This window comes from Camelina sativa, chromosome 7 (assembly GCF_000633955.1).
Source record: "Camelina sativa cultivar DH55 chromosome 7, Cs, whole genome shotgun sequence".
Taxonomy (NCBI): domain Eukaryota; kingdom Viridiplantae; phylum Streptophyta; class Magnoliopsida; order Brassicales; family Brassicaceae; genus Camelina; species Camelina sativa.
Genome location: NC_025691.1, coordinates 11,887,738 through 11,911,947, shown reverse-complemented (window position 1 = coordinate 11,911,947; position 24,210 = coordinate 11,887,738). Strand labels below are relative to the sequence as shown.

Sequence of the window (24,210 nt, the reverse complement as noted above, 5' to 3'; positions counted from 1 at the left end):
CCAGAGCAGAGCTTCCAACTCCAAATGGAGAGAAGAAGGACTTTTTCTAAAACATCCAGCTCCCAACAGTAAAGTCTGATCATTGTCGTTACAACACCATCGTCCCAAACCTGAATTGGAGTCAAATGCTTTCCAAGATCCATCTATCTGACAACATGATACCTGACCTTGGATTACCAAAGGGACCAAAGAATCTGAAGGACCTGAGGTACCCGAGGAATCCTTTGGCCGAGAATGCGCCTCCTCCCAATATTTTTTCATTTACAGCCTGATTAATAATATCATTTGGCTCGAGCTGTGTGCCTTGAAAAAACTTTTTTATTTCTATCATTTCAGATCGACCATAAGATCTAGGGTAACTATTGATTATCTTGTTCTCCTAATAGAGGTGACCCTCTTTAAGAGATAAAATCCAAATTCGAATACAAGGGTTGATGCGTACATCAAACCAAACAACGAAGACATCTCTGAACCAAACGACCATGCTCCGGAGATACCTACAGGTAGTCAACGGACCTATGACACAATCCCGCATTAGAAAGCTTAGGGAAATGTTCAATAAAGCTGTCAAGACACTGTTTAGCTCCATCAACGGTCCAACAATTAAAACCAACAACATGCGCGTTGAAAATCATCAACGAAGTGATAATTTTAAAACTGAACAGCTAGACAATCATGGCGGTCCAACAATTAAAACCAATAACATGCGTGTTGAAAATCATCAATGAAGTGATGATTTTAAAACTGAACAGCTAGACAATCATGGTGGTCAACAACAGGCGAGGGAGACAAGCGAGCTGATGATTCCGACAACGAGGAGGATGAGGAAAAATCTCACGAAGGCTTGCTACCAACTAACGACTACACGCCAAATAAGAAACATGAAGAAAAAGAAGCGAGCGAATACACTACTCCAATCTGGCCTCTAATCCCATCGAACAAGGTAAGTTCGGTTTTCATTGTTTCCATTTTCTCTTTTTTTTTGTAGGATCTCGCCACGAAATTTGTTTTCGTTTTAGAATCTAGAGTCCTAGAGAGTTGAGATCAAAGCCTCCAAGAAAGAGGTATGTGCCTCCCTATTTCCATAGAGACTTACAAAAGCGAATTCGAAAGTTGGTACAGGGTTCCAAGATGGTTAAGGAGTACTACGAGGAGTTGAACAACTCTTGAACAGCTTAGAGACCAAGAAATTTGAAGAAACCCTCATGGCTCAATTCCTTGAAGGTTTGCTAGATCGCATTACCCGCAAGGTGGAGAGACATCCTTACCATGACCTACAAAACCTGTTGCACTTGGCTATCCAACCAGAGCAACACATCAAGCATAAGATGGCGGTCACCAACCGCGTCAAAAATAACTCGTGGCTTCCAACTACATCTAAGCCATAAGATAAAGAGAATGTGATAGAAGTGGAGTCTCAGTTTAAAAGGAACACGATGGAGTCCTCCAAGGACCCCGAAAAACCCGTACCCGGTAAGACAACTCAACCCACTTGCTTCCGTGACATTGTCTGTTGTAAGTGTCAGGGCGTAGACCACATGGAGAGGGAGTGCCCTAAGCTGGGAGTCATGATCATCACTTCTAGAGGATACGAATCCCAAGATGATTAGGAGGAAGAGACTCAAGATTCTGATGGCAACATTGAGTACCCCGACATTGGAGAGTTGTTAATTACTCAGCGAGTGCTAAGCGTGATAATCAACCCGGAAGAAACAGCCTAACGGGAGAACATCTTTCACACACGTTGTACCGTGAACAAAAAGGTATGTAGTCTCATTATCGATGGAGGTTCTTGCACTAACGTGACTAGCAAGCTTTTGGCTGATAAGCTAGGATTAGTCACCACCAAGCACCCGAGACCCTACCTCCTGTGGTGGCTTAATGACTCCGTAGAACTCAAGATTGCGGAGTAAGTTACCATACCATTTAGTGTGGGTAATTACCAAGACCAATTTCTATGTGATGTATTGCCTATGCATGTTGGGCACCTACTACTTAGTAGACCGTGGCAGTACAACCAAGAGACCATGCACGATGGAAGTACCAACTATTATTTCTTAACCCACAAGAAATGTAAGGTCATTTTAGCTCCGCTCTGCTTAAGATCAACAAAGATGTCCAGATAAGTAAAATCAATCTCATTGTTTCATCAAACACGGTTAGTAAGGTTTTAAACTCAAACACATTGTGCGACTAACGGTCTTCAAAGAGAGCTTGTTCTCAGGTTTAAAGTGTCTAGAATTACCAGCGGAGGTGTCAACATTACTCAAACAGTTCAAAGACATGTTCCCGGAGGACATCCACCTAGGCTGCCACCCGTCCGAGGGATGGAACATCAAATCGACCTTGTTCCCGGATCCGCATTGCCAAACAGACACACGTACTAGATGAATCCCACATAGGCTAAGGAATTGGAAATGCAAGTGCAAGATTTGACTTCCAAGGGATATATCCGAGAGATTCTAAGCCCTTGCGTCGTCTCTGTATTATTGGTGCCAAAAAAGATGTGCGTCGACTGCCGAGCCATCAATAACATCACCATCAAATACCGACATCCCATACCCCGTGGCAGAACCAGGATTTCTGCTTATCAGGGTCATAATATAAATTTAACTAAAAATACATAAAACTTAATTAAAATCATAAAAGTCATTACAAATACAAATCTTAAAGATACATTCTACGTTCACTCATGTCTTGGAATCGTTTTATCACCGCTTCGTTTGTAACAGTATTAAGAACATGTTTTTCAATAAAACAAACTAGACAATCACATAAGAATACATCACCAATACGGTTACACAAGGTCGTATCTACAAAAGTCATTGCAGAGAAACATCTTTCGACCGTTGCAGTCGCAATCAGAAGAATCAATGATAGCTTCAAAAGTCGATATACCAAAGGATGTGAGAGATGTTTTGTTGTCTCCACCATCACACGAGCAAGATTACCAAAACTCTTTAAATTTGTAAACCTTTCATCTTTTGTCACATTATCAAGATAGATCTCTAGCTGATGATCAAGAGATTTACGCTCTATAAAACTAAAGTCGTCTGGATAAAACTCAGCCAATCTCATGAGCAACGACTTATTAAACTGACGAAAAGAATCAGTTGGGCTCAAGGATGAAGTGCAGACAAGTAGTTCAGAATTTACCTCATCAAAACGATCATTAAACTCTTGAAGTTTCATATCTAAAACAGTGTTGAAACAGTCCACCTTATAGTGATGCAAGTTAGTTATGCCTGTCCTTTTTCTTAGTCTTCTTGAATCAACAAATTCTTCCTTCATTATTTGCATTCCAATGTCATTTTGCTCATTAAACGAACTAGCTTTAGCCATAAAAGCTACCATCCGTCAGCTCTAAGCTTTTGCAACAGATTTTTAGTAGATTCCACCAATGAAATAGCATTCAAGATATCTTTGTCTTTCCTTTGTAAAGCCTTTATAAGTTATCAGTGAAACCCATAACAAGCAACATCAACTGCAGATAGAAAACAAAATCAAAGGTGTGAAAATACTTGAGAATACTATATGCTTGTTTTCTTTTGTTGGAGTTTATGCTTTCATCTTGGATATACTTGAGAACTTTAACTACTAAAGAAAACAGCTCAACAAGTCGCAATAGAGTCTTATAATGTGAACCCCAACGAGTAGTTCCAGGTCTTTGAAGAGAAACTTCTTGATTCAACCCAGTTCCAGTCTTAATCTCACCATTGCTGATCTCTTCTTCCACTATTTTCCTATAGTTTTCCCGGATCATATCTTTTCTCTTACATGAAGCTCCAACGACATTCAACAAAACAGAAATCATTTCAAAAAATTCTCCAACTTCAAAATGCTTTGTTGCTACTGCTATGACAACTAACTGAAGTTGATGAGCAAAGCAATGAACATAATATGCGGAGCTACTTTCTTTCAAAATCAAAGATCTTAGTCCATTGAATTCTCCCTTCATATTACTAGCTCTATCATACCCTTGTCCTCTCACCTATTTCAAACTCAATCCATATTTTGCAAATAAAGAATCAATAACATACTTCAGAGTTAAAGAAGATGTCTCCTTGACGTGAATAATGTCAATAAATCTTTCTTTGACTATCCCATACTTATCAACAAAGGGAAACACCACTGCCATTTGCTCTTTGTCTGATACATCGACATATTCATCCACCAGCAAACCAAAGACATCATTATCCATCTCTTCAATAATAGTTTTAGTTACCTCTTCCGAAAAGCAATGTACAATGTCTTTTTGAATTGGAGGAGATGTCATCTGATTATTCTTAGGAGCATTATGCAGCACAACATTTTTTACAGCCTCATTCTGACCAGCTGTATATTTCAAAAGCTCTAAAATATTACCTCAATTTGCTGACTCATCTGACTCATCGTGACCACGAAATGGTAATCCTTGATGTAAAAAATGTCTAGAAACATCAATGGAAGCATTCAATCGGATTCGGTAATAATTTTTTACAACATCGCTTTTCTTATAAAGAGCATGTTTGATAGACTGAACTTGTCTCATCAAACACTTACATTTCCTTTTGCATTTTTGTGAAAAGTATTCACGCCATCTCCCACATGTTGATCCAACCCCTTATTCCAACCACAAAAACCAGTTGATACAAAACTATCACTCCCACCTTAATTTTGAGCTTGATCTCTAAATAAGTAACAACACAAGCAAAATTCTCTAACTGTATCCATGCTATATTCCAACCAATCTCCATACTTATCAAATCATTTTGGATTAAAATGTCGTAGTACTCCTCCAATTGCTGTTTGTTTAAAATTATGACCACGAGGTTGACAAGGTCCTCTTGTCAAATACATACCCCGTACTTCATCCCTTTGGTTAGGATGATAAGTCAGAATACTTTCTCTTTTTGATGGATCCCATGGCAAATCATCCAAATCAATATTCGGTGGAGTTTTCCTCTTCACAAAACGATCCATCAATTTGTTATGATCTGATGTGACTGAGCTTGAAAAATAAACAAAGAAGAAGCAACCCTTCCACTAGAAAAAAAATATGCAAAGAAGAAGAAGCTGGATCATTTTTTAGGTAAACGATACGACAATCACAAAATAATATTATTAATGGGCCTAATTATATTATATGTACTTCAAATATATTTTAATGGGCTTAAAAATTATAAAGTAATGTATCGTAAAAAATTTACAGGGTCAATTGTCTTGTTGGACATGGGTCAATGTAAACTTTTTAATTTATAAGTGTCAATTGTTTTGTTGGACGTGGGTCAATGTAAAATTTTTAATTGAAGTTCAGTAAAAAAATTTTAATCCATCAGGGTCAGTTGACCCCTATTGTTCTTCTCTCCCTCCGCCTCTGCCCATACCCTGCCTAGACGATATGCTCGATGAACTAGATGGAGCTACCATCTTCTCGAAGGTAGATCTGAAAAATGATTACCACCAAGTCCATATGAGGGAGGGAGACGAGTGGAAGACCAAATAAGATATATACAAGTGGTTAGTCATACCTTTCGGCCTCATCAACGCCCAGGACACTACCATGCGACTTATGAGGCCGAAAGGTATGACTAACCACTTGTATATATCTTAGTTGTTCTAAGGGCTTATATATATAAATTTGTGGTTGTCTATTTTGATCATATCCTTATCTACAACAAGAATATATCCGATCACTAATTGCACCTTGAACAAGTTCTCGAGACTCTCCAAAAGGAAGGAGTCTACACGAACCTCAAGAAGTGCGTCTATTGTACTGATCAACTTGTTTTTGTAGGATTTATTATAAGTTTGCAAGATATACAGGTTGATCAAGAAAAGATCAAGGTACAAAAATCGGCCTTGCTAGAAGCTTTCACGGTTTGGCCAGCTTTTATTGGGGGTTTGTAAAGGATTTTAGCACCATTGCTACACCAGTTACGGCAGTAATCAAGAAGCATATAGCCTTTTCATGGGGAGATGCCCAGGAGGAAGCTTTTTGGGAGCTTAAGCCGCCTCACTCCAGCCCTTATTTTGGCACTACCTAACTTTGACAAAACTTTTAAGGTTGAATGTGATGCTTAAGGTTTAGGGATTAGAGTCATGCTCACGCAAGTAGGATGCCCTATAGCATACTTTAGTGAGAAGCTGAGCGGAGCCACACTCAATTACCCAACGTAAGACAAAGAACTATAAACGCTAGTAAGGTCACTTAAGGTTTGGTAGCATTACTTGCTTGGCAAGAAATTCGTGATCCACACCGACCATGAAACTTTGAAACATCTATGTGGGCAAACCATACTCAAGAGGATACATGCGAGATGGCTTTAGTTTGTGGATACTTTTCTATACGTCATCAAATACAAGAAGGACAAGGAGAACATAGTAGTCGACGCCATATGTCGATGCCACACTCTCATTATCACCATGGACGCCAAAGTGTTAGGCTTCAAGCATGTTAAGTCAGCCTATTGGGAGGACCCCAGATTTGGTCAAGTATTTAAAGAGTGCGACAAAGCAGCTTTTGGATCTTACTACAAGCATTACGACTATAAGAGATGTTGTTGAAATGCTTGAGTCAATCAATGCTAGAGATTTACCCACTTGGCCTAAGAAATTAGATGTGTAAGGAGTTTATTGACAATAATGAATCGGATTTTAATGCCTGCTTAGTCATGTTTCTCCAACGAGAGTTGGGTTTATATCACGAGAGTGTTTTAGCAAGGTTTAAAGGTTCATTGTCTAGGGAATATTTGCTTGAGGCATGTAGGACATCCCAATTCGATCAAGAGCACTTATGAGTCGATTACCCCATCCTTAGGAGCTTTCGCATCTTAATTGTTTAGTTTATATCTATAACTCAACCCCTTACCCGAACTGGTACTCGATCACCAGCTTCGTGTATACCGTCAAGCTGTTCATCCTTGTCTTCTTGATCCGATCTTCGCACCTGATCCTGTACCCGAATGCTTGCATCGAGTACTTAGGTCATGTATTTCTTGTTCTTTTATTTACTTTTGCTTACTTTAGGTTGTTAGAAAACCCCCACTATTGCTTGGCTTGACTTGCATTGTTCTGATCATATCTTATCTGCTAGCATAACAACCATTTGGATTGATAACCCTTTGTACTACAGCTGCATAGGGAATTGATACCCTGGGTGAAAATCCTGTTATCAATTTGGCGCCATTGCCGTTTGGTTGAATTTTGTTTGCTACATTTAAGATTTCAGCACTTACTAGATCAAGTTCTTTTTCTATCCATCGGTTCGGAACAGACTTGTTTACCTTCGTTTTTGTTTGTTTTACATTTAAGGTACAACCCGATTACCCACCCGACCCTTCACTCGATCTCCTGGATTGGGTAGACCTTCGTGTACTCACTCGGTTAACTGATTGTTCATGCAAACACGATCCAAGGGTAGTGAACACTTGAGTCCTTACATAGACAACATCGATAGACCATGGTTACTCCGTCAACAACAAGTCCAGCCACCGCAACCAACCACAATTGAAGAGGTCATGAATAATCAGAATGGTCCACCAGCTCCTCCAGAGAGGACCAACATAGGAGAAGGAGATGCTCCATCTACTCATACTCAAAGACATGGCATCGTGCCACCTGCTGTTCAAAACAACAATTTTGAGATGAAGAGTAGTCTCATCTAGATGATTCAGAGCAACAAGTTTCATGGCTTGCCAATGGAGGACCCATTGGATCACCTGGATAAATTTGATAGGCTCTGTAGCCTCACAAAGATCAATGGAGTTAGTGAAGATGGATTCAAACTCCGGCTTTTCCCATTTTCTTTGGGTGACAAAGCACACATTTGGGAGAAATCACTTCCCAAGGAGTCTATAACCACATGGGAAGCATGCAAAAAGGCGTTCCTCACCAAATTCTTCTCCAACTCCAAAATGGCAAGGCTGCGGAATGACATCTTCAGCTTTCTTCAGAAAAGCAATGAGACGTTCAATGAAGCTTGGGAACGTTTCAAGGGATACACCAGCAGATGCCCACATCACAGATTCAGCAATGCTTCTTTGCTAAGTACACTTTACCGCGGTGTAATGGAAACTTTCTCAACAAGGATGTTGATGAAGGTTGGGACCTAGTGGAGAACTTAGTCCAATCTTATGGGATCTACAATGAGGAGTATGATCGCACAATACGATCTTCTGAAGAGGATGATGTCAATTACAAGCGAGACATGAAAGCCCTCAATGACAAATTGGACAAAATCCTCAACCAGCAACAACATGTCCATTCCATCTCAGAGGAAGACCAATTTCAGCCACAAGATAGGGAGAATGCCCAGCTAGAGGATGTGAACTACATCAACAATCAAGGAGGTTACAATAAAGGGTACAACAACTACAAACCAAACCCGAATCTCTCATAGTGTAACCCCAATGTTGCTAATCCTCAAGATCAAATCTACCCATCCACAGTCCATGGAAACATGGGCCCGCAAAAGTCTTTTGTCCAATACAATCAAGGCTATGCTCCTAAGCAGCAATACCCCGAAAATTACCACCAACCAATTGCACCACCTGGATTCCCACCACATCAAGGATCACAGAACCAATCTCAAGAGGCTGACCTACACGGATTAAATCAGCAGATGATACAGAGTCAGGCATCTACAACGATGGACAACGCTAAACGATTCGCGAAGATGAGCAACAAGATATATTCTGGGTACAATGACCTGAATGCTAAGTATGACTCTCTCAATACTAAGTTGAGATACCTAGAGGGCCAAAACATCGCTCAACCACCTCAAAAACTAGGCCAACTTCCCGGTAAAGCTGTCCAGAACCCAAAAGACTATGCCACTGCCTAGGCCATCTTTCTTGAAGATGTTGATGATTACCTCACTGAGGACAGTGATGTTCAAGATGGGGAGGATATGGATAATAGTGGGATGTATGAGCACCAATATTACTTATCCGAGTATGAACCCGACCCCTCACCCGAGGAGACCGATCGAGTTGACAATCGAACACTAGCTCGAGCATCACCACCCAATGCACCACTCGAGGCTGAACCCGATGACGTACTTGACGATGGTGATCAGACGATCCATCGGGTAGACTTTCAAATGACGAATCAATCTTAACTTCTTGCAGCTGAGGAAGGAGAATTAGAGGAAAGGTTCAGAGCAACTCTTGATATCTAATTAGAGGCGCTTGTAGAGGGTATGTCTAAATGAAAAGCCCCACTCCTAAGCTCTTGCCACCACACGCTCTTTGAGATAAAATCATCAAAGAGACAGCTCAGTTGGAGATGGTAAAGGAAGATGTTAAAGAAATTGGGCATACGATCCTGAGGAGTGGAGTGTGTTTAGATCCTGAACTAAGGATCAATGAAAAACTGGAGGATCCCGGTTCTTTCACTTTACCATGTTTAATAGGCCTTCGGATCTTCACCAATTGCTTGTGCGATTTCGGAGCTTCAGTCAGTGTCATGCCACTTTCAGTTGCCAACAAGATGGGTTTCAGCAGTTTTAAACCAAGCAGCTTGTATTTGGTCCTAGCTAATAGGACAATTAGACATCCCATTGGTGTCCTGGAAAACTTGCCTCTCAGGATCGGAAGAGTGGAGATTCCTACCGATTTCATGATCCTCGACATGGATAAGGAATCAGAAGATCAACTTATCCTAGGAAGACCATTCTTGGCAACAGTAGGTGCAGTGATTGATGTGAAAAAAGGACAGATCAACATTGAGCATGGAGAGCACATCAAGATGAAATTTGACATCAAAAATGGGATAAAAAGGCCAACCATCGATGGTCAGGTTTTCTCCACCCAAACAATGCCAAGGGAAATAAAACATCGCCAAAAAGTTCATGTTGCCTTTGCTGTGGAACAAGGACAAGAACCAGAAAATCCGTTGAGTCAGTCCGCTACAGTGGAGATGATTCCAGAACCTCTCCTTCTCAAAAACAATGCTTGAAGAGCATGAAAAGTCAAGTTTAGTGACTTAAAACAAGCTCACTTGGGAGGAAGTCCCAAAGGTATATTTTAATCCCTTTTCATTTAATTTTATTTTCTTTATTTCGTTTTGTTTAATTTGGATTTTACAATATTCTTATGTTTTTATAAGTTTTCATATTTAAAAAAAAAAAAGGATAAAGAAGAAAATAGAAATTTTGGGGAACCCGAGGCTGTACCCGAATACGTACCCAACGCGCCTGATCATATACCCACTCGGGTGGCGGTGGAATCTGAATTCAACAAAACCCTAACCCACTCTCGGTGAAGCCATAGTAGCCGACCCTCTCTATTTAAGGAGTCCCGAGCCTCTACTCCCCAACATCATAAATCCATAAGTTTCCTCTAAACCCTAAAATTCTTTGTCTTCCAAACTTCTTCTTTCTCTCTGAGAAATCGAGTTTTTCAATCTTGCTGGACTAACCCTATTGATCTTGGTTTAGTATCTTTTCTTCTTTTAAGGGACACTCACCAATGGCTCCAAAGATCAAGACATACAAAAAGAGGGGAACCAGGTCGACCTCCACCGCTGCCAGAACAGGAGGAGACGGCATCGATGCTCACGATTCCCGAGGAGGAGGAGACGCTTCACATTCCCAACTGCTGAGTGGACATTTCCCATCCCCTACTCGACTCGACCCGATTCGTCACCCGAGGAGGTACTCGAGCACTCAATCGTGTAGACACCCGAGTTCGTTCTCCAAGCCCGGTAGCGAGTGCAGTCCGCAGATCTCCTTTACGTTGGGACTTGTCTACGTCCGAGAGAACCGTTACTGATCCGATGGAGGTCGATTCAGATGCCAAAGGAGGAGAACCGGAGGAGAACCAAACCTCCCAGTTGAGAAGCAGAGCCACGGTTGCGAGGGGGAAGAGACCAGCTTCTGAAAAGGCTGCAAAGGTAGCCGAGAGAGCGGCGGAAGAAGAAGACCAAGACACCGATGGTGAGAACCCTGATAATGAGGAGGAGTGGAGAGAACACACCCAGACGGCGTCGAGGAGGCTGAAGCAAAGAGAAGTGGAGACACCAGCCAAAGTCTTCAAGGTCCTCTGCAAGATGAGCTTCGTTGGGACCCGCTACCCCCACCGCAAGACGATAAAGCAGTTGGGGATTGCTAGAGATGTCGAGTTCCTCTTCGACATGTGCCACATGGGCCAGATGATGCGAGCCAACCTAGAAGCCTACGAGGAGGAAATGGTCCACTTTCTTGCCACACTACAGTTACACTACTTCGAAGACCACCTGAACCTGCTACCCGATGGGGGGATCGGGTTCATCACCTTCTCCATGCACAACAAGGAGTACCGGCTTACTTTCAAGGAGATGGAGGGGCTGTATGGTTTCAAGGTTGGTCATGGAGAAAACATGGAGGTCAACAAGGAAGAGATGAAGTCCCTATGGCTGACAATAGGAGATAAGCTTCCCTACAAATCCACAAGAGCCAAATCTGCCCAAATTAGGAGCCCTGTCTTGAGGTATTTTCACAAGTCCATGGCTTGCACTTTATTCGCTAGGAAGGAAACTTGGAATTTGAATGATCATGAGCTCCATATGTTAGACATAGGCTTGTGTGGAATCCTGGATAATGCTAGGGATGGTAGACAGCTAGTAGGAGATTTAGCGAACACGGGCATGGTCTTTGTTTTGCTTGATCAGTTCTTGTATTTAAAATCCTGGGCCATGAAAACTGAGAGGTGAGAAGGATCTGGCGAAATCTCCATAGGAGGTTTATTCACACCAATTTTCGTAGCTTGCGACGTGCCCCTGAAGGGAGTGGTACATGAGCCGAGATGGCTAGATATTGACTACCTCACACTGGCGAGATTCTTGGCTTATGAGAATCCAAATGGTAGGTTGCTCTTCAAGTTCGTTCATCCAGCAGTTGGAGCAACTCAAATAATTTTGCTCAACATTGTGTTCACAAAAATTTGGCTAGGGGCAAACATAGACTTCATGCCACCATTATAGGAGCTGTACAACCCTGAGGGGGAATCCGAAGCTGAAGAGAAAGAGCCAACATGGCAAGGACAAGGAGATAAATTGGAGGATTATGATTTTGAGGAGTATGTTTGCTCTCAAAAGCAACCAGTAGGGGTGAGAGAAGCTCACAAGAGGATCGGGTGGTTGAAGAGGATGAACAAATTCCTAGCAAGGAAAGTGAAAGATCTCACCGGCACAGTCAAGGCGATGGGAGGTCAGATCAGGGAGCTACAAGACAAGGCAAGCTGTGCCTCAGTTCCCGCTTCAGCATACGCACCCACATGGATGGGAGGAGCAGACCACTAGGAGGATTCCGAGGTTGGGTACCTGCAGATCCTCATAGGGGGTCATCATTCGAGCCACAAGCAGAGGAGAGTGCAACCAGACCTGATAGATCACGGAGAATCCACTCAGATGCCTATTCGACGCCTCACCCGACGGGGCACACGATGTCATATCCAATGCCTCCATCGAGCACACATTTGGGTGACCAATCGGGTCCTTTCCCTCAGACCTACCAAATGCCATATCCAATGCTTTACTCGATGCATCTTGCGAGCAGCTACACAGGTGACCATTCTGGACCTTTCCCACCATACCCATCGTACTACCCGATGCCCTACCCGGTGAGCTACGCGATGCCTTACCCGATCAACCCCTCAGATGATGGTCCGAGCAGGTCGTCCGTACACATAACTGAGCTTTTTGATGAGTAAATCCCGGTACCTGCTAAAGCCGGCGACGATCCTAGGTACACTTTGGCGAGCATGGAGGCTGCCACAACATTCTTCTTCACCAACCCATAAGGTAGAACTTTCATCCAAACCATTGTTTATACCATTGGATTGTGTTTTATTTTTCTTTGTGTGATTCTCGGATTTCTTTTTCAGACTTTTATTTACACAAGGGACTGTGTAATTTAAGTTTGGGGGAAGGTCTGAGAATGTATTTAACATTGTGTTTTATTTTCTTTTCTTATTTCAAATTTCTTGCATACTAGTTTTATTCATTTGAGACTACATCTATTTGCATTAAAAAAAAACCAAATTTTTTTTGAAAAATTTTAATTTTTTTTTAAAAAAAGAGAGTGTTCATGTAGTTGCATTTACATATTAGAATTGAGTCTAGATTGCTTCATATAGGATTGTTGCATATGCATTTTAGGGGACAATGATTAAAACCACCTTGTTTAAAGTCCAACCTTAGGATTGAAGTTATAATCCTTAATCACAGTTCATTGTTGCTAGATCAATCTTTGGAAAAAAATGAAAAATCTTTGTTTAAAATTTTGTGTCTTTTGAAAGCTTCTTCCACTTGTGTGAAACTTGCTTGAACAATGTATCATCTCTATATTATTGGACTTAACCTGAACTTAAAATTATCTTGCTTATGGAACTTGAACGCTTGCTCATGGTAACTCTAAACTCGGGTTAACACTCTATTTTTGCCAATCTTTTTGTTTAACCCGAATTGTTCTCCCTACCCTTTAACCCAAACCTTTTCTTTCAAGCCTTGTTGCGATTTGTTGAGTGAGGCCTTTTCAGCTTTGATAGTGCTATAGATTGTGAAACCTTGAGAGTATTGAGAACGACAAAGAACTGGCTCTTGTTTTAGCTAAGTTTAGAATCATTTGGACTAGCTAATAGAATCGGTTTTGAAAGATATGTGGTTAGCATGTTTATTTGGGGTTGGGTTCAGGAATAAAAGAGAAACTAAAGAAGAGAGTCCCTAAGATTCAGTTTAATTAGCTCTAAGCCTCTAAGTAAAAAAAGAGAAAGAGAAAGATCTTGCTAGTCTCCTAGAAAAAAAAAAGAGAAAAAAAAATTAGGAGTATAACAAAGAGAGAAAAAAAAATGTTGTAAAAGAGAGCTAGATTTTTAAGTTAAAACCTTAGGGATTGTAAAAAAAAAGGAGTTAAAATCAAGGTTGTGGGCAGTTTTACTCTAGGGTGTTTTATAAAAAGAAAGTGAATCAGAAAAGGGTAGATCATCAAGAGTTAAGCTTTGTATGCCTCAATTGTTCTCAATATTAGATAGTTTTCACAACTGTCTAGCATTCCTTCTTTTGAAAATAAGACACCCAAAGATATTGTTTGAAACTACCTACCAAAAAGTCTTACCCTTGAAACCAATTGAGCTTGATTCACTTTCCACTCGCAAGAATTCGCCAAACACTTTAATGAATGTGAAAGAGATGTTCTTTGGAATTGCAAGTCTTTACTGTTAGCTGGAGGATGAACTAGATCGATGCATGGTGATAAGCATAGAAAAATATTTGTAACTATAGAAAAATATTTGTAAGTATGTTGATTGATCTTAGCACCGTTAAACTATCTTTATGGACTATAGCTTGAATCCTTCGCTTAGTACTATAAGGTTATGAGTCCCCATTTTTGAACCTCATCCTCCTACTTCCTTGCTAGAGGACTAGCAAGAGATAAGTTTGAGGGTGTGATAACTCTCTAATTTACATGTTTTAGACACCTTTTTGTCCATATTTTGCATTATATATACCCTAACTTTAGCATTTTTAGGTCCTTAACCGTAGAAATTTTCATTTAGGCCATTTAGGGTGCTGCATTCTTGCATTTGTGCATTTTGTATGAAAATAGGTGCTTTGGAGCCCAAAATGGAGAAGAATGAGGTAAAACCTGAGCATGTACCCGAAGGAGTGATCATGCAAGAAGAACAGTCTGAACCTCAACCCGATCAAAGAGGATCTAAGAACAGGAAGAACAACCCGAAGCCCTACCCGAGGAACTACCCGAACTTGGACCTCGTGCACTGCCTCGAGCAGACCTTCGGGCAGAACTGAGCAGCTAGGTTAAAGGGGTTTCCATATATAAACCCCCCCCCCCCCTTCNCCCCCCCCCCCTTTCTTCTTCTCGAGGGGACGCCGCAGACACAAAAAACACAGAGAGCGAGAGCTTCTGAGAGAGCGAGAGAGAGCGATTCAAACATCTTTTCTACTTTGTTTAGATTCGATTTTACTTCTTTTGCATTTCTTTTTAGTTTCGATTATGTACTCTATTACTTTTATCTTATTTTCAACACAATGCAATTTTCATTCATTTGTGTTTTTATGCTTTTTACCATGAGATCTGAGTAGTGAATCAAGGTTTCTAAGGATGTGATAGATAAATAAGTGTTCTTGATTTGTTAGGATGTCTTAGCTTGAATGTTTATTTTATAGAAATTCCCTTCTAGATTGGTATTCTTAATGTTATTTTCAGACTGAGAGGTTGAGATTAGATCTAGGGTGTTTTGCCATCGAGAGATGTTGTTGAAATGCTTGAATCAATCAATGCTAGAGATTTACCCACTTAGCCTAAGAGATTAGATGTGTAAGGAGTTTATTGACAATAATGAATCGGATTTTAATGTCTGCTTAGTCATGTTTCTCCAACGAGAGTTGGGTAGGGGAGTGACTAAGGTTGATTGTTTATATCACGAGAGTGTTTTAACAAGGTTTAGAGGTTCATTGTCAAGGGAATATTTGCTTGAGCCATGTAGGACATCCCAATTCGATCAGGAGCACTTATGAGTCGATTACCCCATCCTTAGGAGCTTTCGCATCTTGATTGTTTAGTTTTAATCTATAACTCGACCCCTTACCCGAACTGGTACTCGATCACTAGCTTCGTGTATACCTTCGAGCTGTTCGTCCTTGTCTTCTTGATCCGATCTTCCACCCGATCCTGTACCCGAATGCTTGCATCGAGTACTTAGGTCGTGTGGTTCTTGTTCTTTTATTTACTTTTACTTACTTTAGGTTGTTAGAAATCCCCACTATTGCTTGGCTTGACTTGCATTGTTCTGATCATATCTTATTTGCTAGCATAACAACCATTTGGATTGATAACCCTTTGTACTACTACTGCATAAGGAATTGATACCCTGGGTGAAAATCCTGTTATCACTATGTCCGCCACTAGAAGAGTGTCATATGTAATTTTCCAAAAGAAATGCTGCGTTTTAGGTGCAACGTGAAGTTTCCATGCATTAGCTATTAAATCTGTACATGTTGGGCCACATTCGACCTATTCGACCATTTCCCTTGCCAACCCATAACCTGATTTTACCGAATATTTCTCGGATCTATGTCATACCAACTGATATGGTTTAAAAGACTTGCTTATAGCCAAACTCCGAATAATCTGAATATCTGTCGGATCCATAAATTCATGAAGTAGAGGCAAGTGCCACTTTTTAGTGACCAGATTGATTAATTAATTAACCCTTAAATTTGTATGTAATAGCCTAATCCTACCATTCGTTGGGCAAGAGTGTTGATCAGAAATCCAAGAATCTCGCCATATCGAAATATTATACCTAGATCATACTGTCCACCTTGCACCATGCTCTACTAAGCTTTTAGTCAAAAAAAAAATACTTTTTCAACCAAACGACGGGAAATGTGGCATTTTGGCTAATCAATAAATGATATTTGTTCCTAAAATACCTACTATGCAGCACTCGAGCAAAAAAGGAATTCAGGTATTGAATTAATCGCTAATACTGGCTAGTGAGCATCACATCGTTGAATTTATTCATAGCTCGACAACCAAGCTTCTACTACTTTTTTCTTCACACAACTTATCCCAAGCCACCCAATGTAATCTCTGATCCTTATCATTGGAGCTCCACTAAAAATTTGATATGGCGCTTATTAATTTAGATGTCAAAGCCTGAGAAAGATTAAAACATGACATAACATAGGTTGGGAGAGCCAAAACAACTAATTTAATTAATATCTCCTTCTCACCTTTCGTTAGATATTTTGCCAACCAAGCATTCACCCGATCATTCATTCTGTCACGAACATAACTGAAAACCTTATTTCTTTAACTTTCAAGGCTTTTAGGGATACCCAGATAGAAGCCTATATTCCCTTCTTTAGAAATACCAATTATATTTTTTAGCTGCGTTCTACATTTGTTTGATACTTTCTTCCCAAACAAGATAGATGATTTTGCAAGATTGACCTTTTCTCTCCAGGCGTTACTTTGATTACCTCCATGGCAGTCCAAATTATTATTATTTTTTTTTTACGTGGTTTCCTTCTCGTTTAACTGTGAGTTTTTTTTACTTGTTTCGTTGGAAGTTCAGTTTACAAAAATGATCATAAGAGGTTGTGACTAAGAAATTTGTGAGAAATTGAAGAATTGACGTTCGGCTTATATTTTCCGGTAAAGATTTGATTCACTAGAATCATAGACTTTGATGGTAGGTTGAAGTTGGCGACATTAGCTCTTCTCCTAAAAAATGTGCTTTTCTCTCTTCTCATTATATATATAAATTAAGTTCTTGAATGTTTGATGTTTTTGAAGTAGTTTTTGGCTTTAGTTTTTATAATAATTTATTTTATATCTATTCATGATTTTGAAAAAATAAGTTCTCCTAAACATGATAGAGAATCTAGTAGTTAAGTATTTTAACAAATTTTCAAAGAAAAAATAAAAATTCATATATTTTGGGTTTCTCCCTCCAAAAAATATCGATCACATATATATAAATTTTTTGCTTATTTGTTTTTGCCAAAAAATATAATCCACCAACATTAAACCAAAACTAAATAAACTACCAATCAAGCTTTTAAGAAAACTAATATTTATATCAAAAATCAAAAACCAGAAAAATCTAAATCTAAAAACTAAAACCAACATTAAACCAAAACTAAATAAACTACCAATCAAGCTTTTAAGAAAACTAATATTTATATCATAAACCAGAAAAATCAAAATCTAAAAACTAAAACCAAAAATCAAAATCTAAAGTTAAGTATTTTAACAATTTTTCAAAGAGAAAATAAAAATCCATATATTTTGGGTTTCTCCCTCCAAAAAATATCGATCACATATATATAAATTTTTTGCTTATTTGTTTTTGCCAAAAAATATAATCCACCAACATTAAACCAAAACTAAATAAACTACCAATCAAGCTTTTAAGAAAACTAATATTTATATCAAAAATCAAAAACCAGAAAAATCAAAATCTAAAAACTAAAACCAAAAATCAAAAACCAAAATCCGAAACCATTTTAAAAACTACAAACATTCATGGCCTATATTTTCTAATTAATAAAATATAATATAGTATAATAGAAATTTTAACAAAATTAAAAGATGTCAATTCTTATCTATTTGTTCCGATTACGTAAGGGGAAAATGAAAAGAAGTAGAGAGAAAGGCCAAGGAAGAGAACAATAGGGTAATAATGGCTGTGACTGATCATGTTTGCTTCTAACTTCTATTTTGCAACCCTTTAACTGTGCTTTTTCGCGGTCATCTCCATCATAGGGATTTATATCGCCGTTTCATGACCTGCAGCTGCCGCCAGAGATGAGATAGGATAAATACTGATGATGTAAGGGGTTGACGTGAGAGAGAGAGAAAGGAAAAAATTGAGATATGTTGGTTTGAATTGCTAGCGACGAATCGGTTGTTAGGATGTGGTCTCACACTCTCACTACACTGTCTCCTCGCCGTTCTCCTTGTTACCGTCAGTCACGGCAGGTCTAAAGTTGCATGTCGTATTTATAATACGTTCAGCCAAGTCGGACTCTCGTTCAACAGCCAATCACAAGAAGAGTTTCTTTTATTCTTCAAAAATACAATTATTACGTTTCTTTCTCAAAAGTATCCCTAGAAAATATATTTAAAATACAATTATAGTTTTGAATGTTTAAACTTTCGTTTTATGGTATTTTTGAAAAACAACTTAGTTTATTAGTATTTTAAGGTATTTTAATACTTATTTCTTACCTAGATTATTGAATTCATTTCAAATGATTTATATGGTTTGTACCAGATGATTCGATTAACATTAGTTCAGCTCTGGCAACACCCGGATCCCAAGCATGCTCATCTAATCAAGCTCGCTAATACATTACATAAGTTAACTTTATACACAAACATAAAATTTTCATAACGATGCATATCGATGGTTTCAACACTTCAACTCGGTACCTCTATAGTTGATACTCTTATTAATAACTATGTAAGGTAAATCCAAAGCATACATAGTTATAGAAACACAATTGTAGAAAAAAAACGAGGTGAAATGACTTTAACGCAACATACTTTTGGCTGAGGCAATGGAAGCGTCGACAATGCGGAGCCATGCGCGACGCAAAGGACAATCAAAGAACATAAGTATTAGAAGGCCTATCAGTGTGGTTAAATAAGTTGAAACAATACTAAAATAGAATGCCAACATGTCGAATGGGGCTTCATCAACTTCTTCTTCTCCTTCATTTTCTGATTCCTTTGAGCTCTTCTTAGCCTCACAACTTCTTTTGGTCGGTGGTCCACAAAGAAGGGGATTTCCCAAGTAGCTGTTCTCGCTAAAGGTATTAAAGTGCATTCCTTGGGGAATGATTCCAGATAAATTATTATAAGATACATCCAAGACAACAAGAGAAGAAAGGCTGGTTAGTTGGTGAGGAATTATTCCTTGTAATATGTTATGCGAAAGATCAAGGCTCTTAATATCCTTGAGATTGGAGAAGCTGGATGGTATGGAACTTGAAAAGAAGTTACGAGACAAATTCATGACTCGTAGTTTTGTAAGATCTCCAAGCTCTGCTGGGATAACCCCATGTAATTCATTGCTTGACAGATCCATTCCATACATATAATCAAGCACTTTATTGGTGAACTCAGTTGCTCCAAAATAAGTATCATACCTTCGCTTAGTTGCAAATTTAATTTCAATGCCTTGAAAACTAGAGGATATTACCTCGAATTCCTTTACCACAAATGTAGACTCGTAAAATTTGAACGGAGTAATCTTCCATATGGCTGTACCTATATTGAAATTTGTATCTTCTCGTCCAAACGATAAATTATATAGGCATGAAGGTATGATGCCATTGAGCTTGTTATCTGAAAGATCTAAAAGTCTGATTTTGCTCAAATCACACAGCTGTCTTGAGATTGATCTTGTTAAATTGTTTCCCCTCAACAAAAGAATATATATGCTCTCGGTATTGACAAATTGTGGAATACTCCCAGAAAGTTTAATGTTCCGTAGATCAAGTATTTGGACATGTTCCAACAACGTGTCAGGAATAGGTCATGTGAGGTTGCTGTCGTGTAGAAACAATTTTATCCCAAACTCCCCACCAATATGTGACGGTAGAGATCCAGATAATATGTTTCCAGATAGGTCAATAAGTGAAAGAAAGCCAATGGACATCAAAGATGATGGTATTGTACCTTCTAAGAAATTGTTTGATATCGATAAGATAGTGAGACGAGATAAGTTAGACATCCAACCTGGAATATCCCCCGTGAAAAAATTGTTGGACATGTCAAGAACTGATAATGTAGTGTTGGAGCTAAGCAAACCAACTCCGGTCTTCCCTGTAAATAAGTTGCTATCAATTCTCAACTCTTCCAGTGAAGTAAAGCTTGTTCTTCTTGGAAAAAAAATGGCCACTAAACTTGTTGTGAGAGAGTTTGAGGTGTTGAAGTGAAAAACACCCCGTGACAAAGCTTCTAGGGAGATTCCCAGAGAAGTTATTATAAGATAGATCCAGGAATGTCATGTTTACCATCTCACCCATAGACGATCCTATATGTCCTTGAAACCCATTATTTGAGTCGTTCATTTGTACCAGATTTGGAAACGCATGACCAATATTATCAGGGAATGGTCCACTAATATTGTTTTTTTTGAATAAAATGTAAAATTTATTCGAAAAAAATAGTGTTTACATCAAGTGCAGCATGAAGTTAATATAGGTTTTTGAGAGGAAACTAGAAATTATGTTTACAAAATGTATTTCGAAATCCATCTAGTGGTGCCCTCAGCGTGAACCCAACCACTCTGCCATACAGCAAGTGAGACCTCCTCCAAACCGAAGCGAGAGCAGCCTGTTGCGGACTTGTCTGTCAAGATATTTGATAAGCTGATCCGAAGATACTGGTGTCTTTCCATGACGACGTCTATTTCGCTCTTGCCAGAGCAAGTAGATCGATGCCTGGAAAGCATAGCGGAACAAAAACAGAGTTGCAGACCCCAAGGAAGTGTCCACAAGTAGATACATGTTACTATCCCAATCTGTCGAGAATTTAGTCATGACTAACTTAGAGATGAGACCGGTCCAAACTGCTGAGGAGTAAGGACATGCGAAGAAAAGATGATTGTGGTTTTCTTGCAATGCATGGCAGAAGGAACAAGAAGCGTCGACCCGTGAATTCCAGCACAACATACGGTCCCCCATTGTCAAACGGTTCAGCGTGGCGATCTAGACAATAAAGGAGTATTTGGGTGTGGCTTGGGAAAACCAGACACCAGCAGCCCATGGTTTCCTCTGTCCTGAGATCCGGGTCTGTTCCCAAGTTTCTCTGGTGCTAAATTTGGCCTTAAAACAATCCCCGTTACCCCGCCAAAGGACCACGTCCTCTGTTTCCAGTAGTCCTCTGTTTCGAACTGACGTGAGAACCATCTCTAATTGATTCAGGTATTCGACTCGATGGTGTCGTTGTCTATGAGTGAGTGCCTCGGCTACAATTGCGTGGAGACCAATCCCCATATCAATAGTACCACGCGATCCTACAAGTTTGAATAAGCAGCCGAGTGGCGACCAATTATCATGCCAAAACGAGATGTGTTTTCCATTATTTACCTCATACCGAACAAACTCTACGGCTAAAGCTCGATATTTGAGTAGCTTTCTCCACATCCAAGAACCGGAGGTACTATTTTCTTGAAGAGACCAGAAGGACCCCTGTTTGAGTAGATAAGTTCGAAGCCAGGCCACCCATAAGGAGTTCGACGATAACATTCGCCATATGAGTTTCAAACAGCTCACCTTGTTTGCTTCTTATAGAGAACGCAGACCCAAACCACCCTCTTCCTTCGGCATATAGACATCAGACGACAAAACTTTAGCTTTTTTTGCATTTAGAGAAGGACCTGACCACAAGAACGCATAGTACATACTGTCTATCTCCTTTGTACAAGCTGTTGGCAAGTGGAAAGCTGACATCCAAAAGTTTGTGAGACTGTGGATGACTGAACTGATGAGCTGAAGACGCCCCACAAAAGATAAATATCTCCCTGTCCAACTGCTGAATTTTTCTCTAATGCGTTCCAGTAACGGTGTATAGTCAGAGGTTGACATACGCTTGGTTAGAAGCGGTAAGCCAAGATAACGGACAGGAAGGGTTCCTGATGCAAATGGGAATGAGTGTAGGATCACATCTTTTTCACTGACTGTGACTCCAGCCATATACAGTGTAGACTTTTCAAGGCTAATATTCAGGCCGGAAAAGCCTGCAAAGTCATGAAAAACCTGAAGAATACCCTCAATAGATGTCTTAGTCCCATCAGTGAATACCAATAAGTCATCTGCGAAGCACAAATGTGTGAGACTGATATTCTTACATCAAGGGTGATAACCAACTCGCCTATCCTTAGCTGCTTTATCAAGCATTGCAGACAAAACTTGCATGCACATCACACATAGATAGGGTGACAAGGAACAACCTTGTCTCAACCCTCTTACACTGCGGAAAAGTCCTGACAACTCACCGTTTACTTGAACGGAGAAGGAAGCCGTGGTAATACAAAGCTCAATCCACTTAATAAACTGCAACAGAAAGTTCAGAGTGTGGAAAATACTAATAAAAAAATGACCATTGTACCGAATCGAATGCCTTAGCGATATCAATCTTTATGGCACTTCGGGGAGACACAATATCCTTATGGTAATTGGCAACTATCTCTGAGGCAAGGAGGACATTCTCCATTAAAAGCCTGTCCTTGACGAAGGCGGATTGGTTAGAGAGATAAAAGCAGGCAGCAGTCATTTAAGCCGGTTGGCAAGGAGCTTGGAGATCACCTTGTATGTCACATTGCAGCAAGAAATTGGTATTTAATCCTTCATCTCTCTAACCTCTTTCTTCTTAGGAATAAGTGCTAGAATGGTAGTATTGACGCCCTTTGGTAAAAAACCAAACTTAAAGAAAGATTGGACCGAAGCAACAAAATCATTCTTAATGACAGACCATGTCTCCTTTAGAAACACCACATTATAGCCATCTGGACCAGGACTTTTGTCCTTTGGCATAGAGAATAAGACATCTCGTATCTCAGCCTCCATTACATCCTTCACCAGCATAGTTTGATCCGATTCTGAGCAACGATAGGGCAGCAAAGCCAACAGCTCATCCGCACCGAGAGACTGGTAGTTTGACAGCCTATGGCCAAGAAATTCACGAAAAAAACTCTCTGCTTCCTGCTTTATTGTCTCTTGTGTATCTGCAAGTCTGCCATCCGGACACTGAATCTCTTTTATCACATTTCTTGCTTCCCGGGCCTTTGCTGCACGGTGAAATGCCCTGTTATTTCCATCGCCGACCTTAAGCCAGTGCAGTTTGGATTTCTGTTTTAAAAACTTTTCCTCCAACCCTGAAACAAACAGCCATCTACTATAAGCAACTGCCTCTCTTTGCATTATCTAGTCTGTAGGATTTTGCAGGGTGTCAATCTGACAGGTACAAAGATGCTCAAATGCATCTTTAGCTCGCTTTTCCAAATTACCAAGGCGATCTCTACTTAGTAACTTGATATGTGGTTTCAGTGCTTTTAATTTTTTTGAGAACCGATACATTGCGAAAGTTGAGTGATGTAACGGTTCAGAGCCATCCCAAAAATCTTTAACCATTGGCAGAAATTTTTCATCATCTACCAAAGCATTACAGAACTTAAATGGCCGTCGCAGTTTAGGTTTGTCTCCCCCAATTGTTATGCGGCATCGTAGGTGATCAGAGCATCCTCCTGCCTCAAACACACCGTAGGACTGTTGATACTCAAGGAGCCAAATATCATTAACAAGAACCCTATCATGTTTTTTACAAATGAGACCAAACTCACGCTTATTACACCAAGTGTACATCGGACCATGAGATTGCAAATCACTAAAGGAGCAATGCTGCACCACCTCTTGAAAGTCATGCATCCCCGGTGACACCATAGGCTGGATATCAGAGAGTGAATGCTCACCTTCAAAATTTCATTAAAATCGCCAAAAACCATCCATAGTTTATTACGGAACAATGGAGAGTCTTGATGAAATTTCAAATCCTCCCACAACACTTTTCTATCATCAACACCATTTGCTGCATATACAAACGAAACAAAAAACTCCTTCTCAGCACCTTCCAGCAGGACGGAGCAAGTGATCACCTGACTACTTGTGTAACAAGGCGTAAGACGGACACTGGAATTCCATACCACCCAT

General features: G+C 39.8%; 1 pseudogene; it reads right to left on the bottom strand.

The window, feature by feature from the left end:
* Positions 19,026–24,210, bottom strand: part of LOC104704542 — an 11,092-nt pseudogene continuing 5,907 nt past the window's right edge.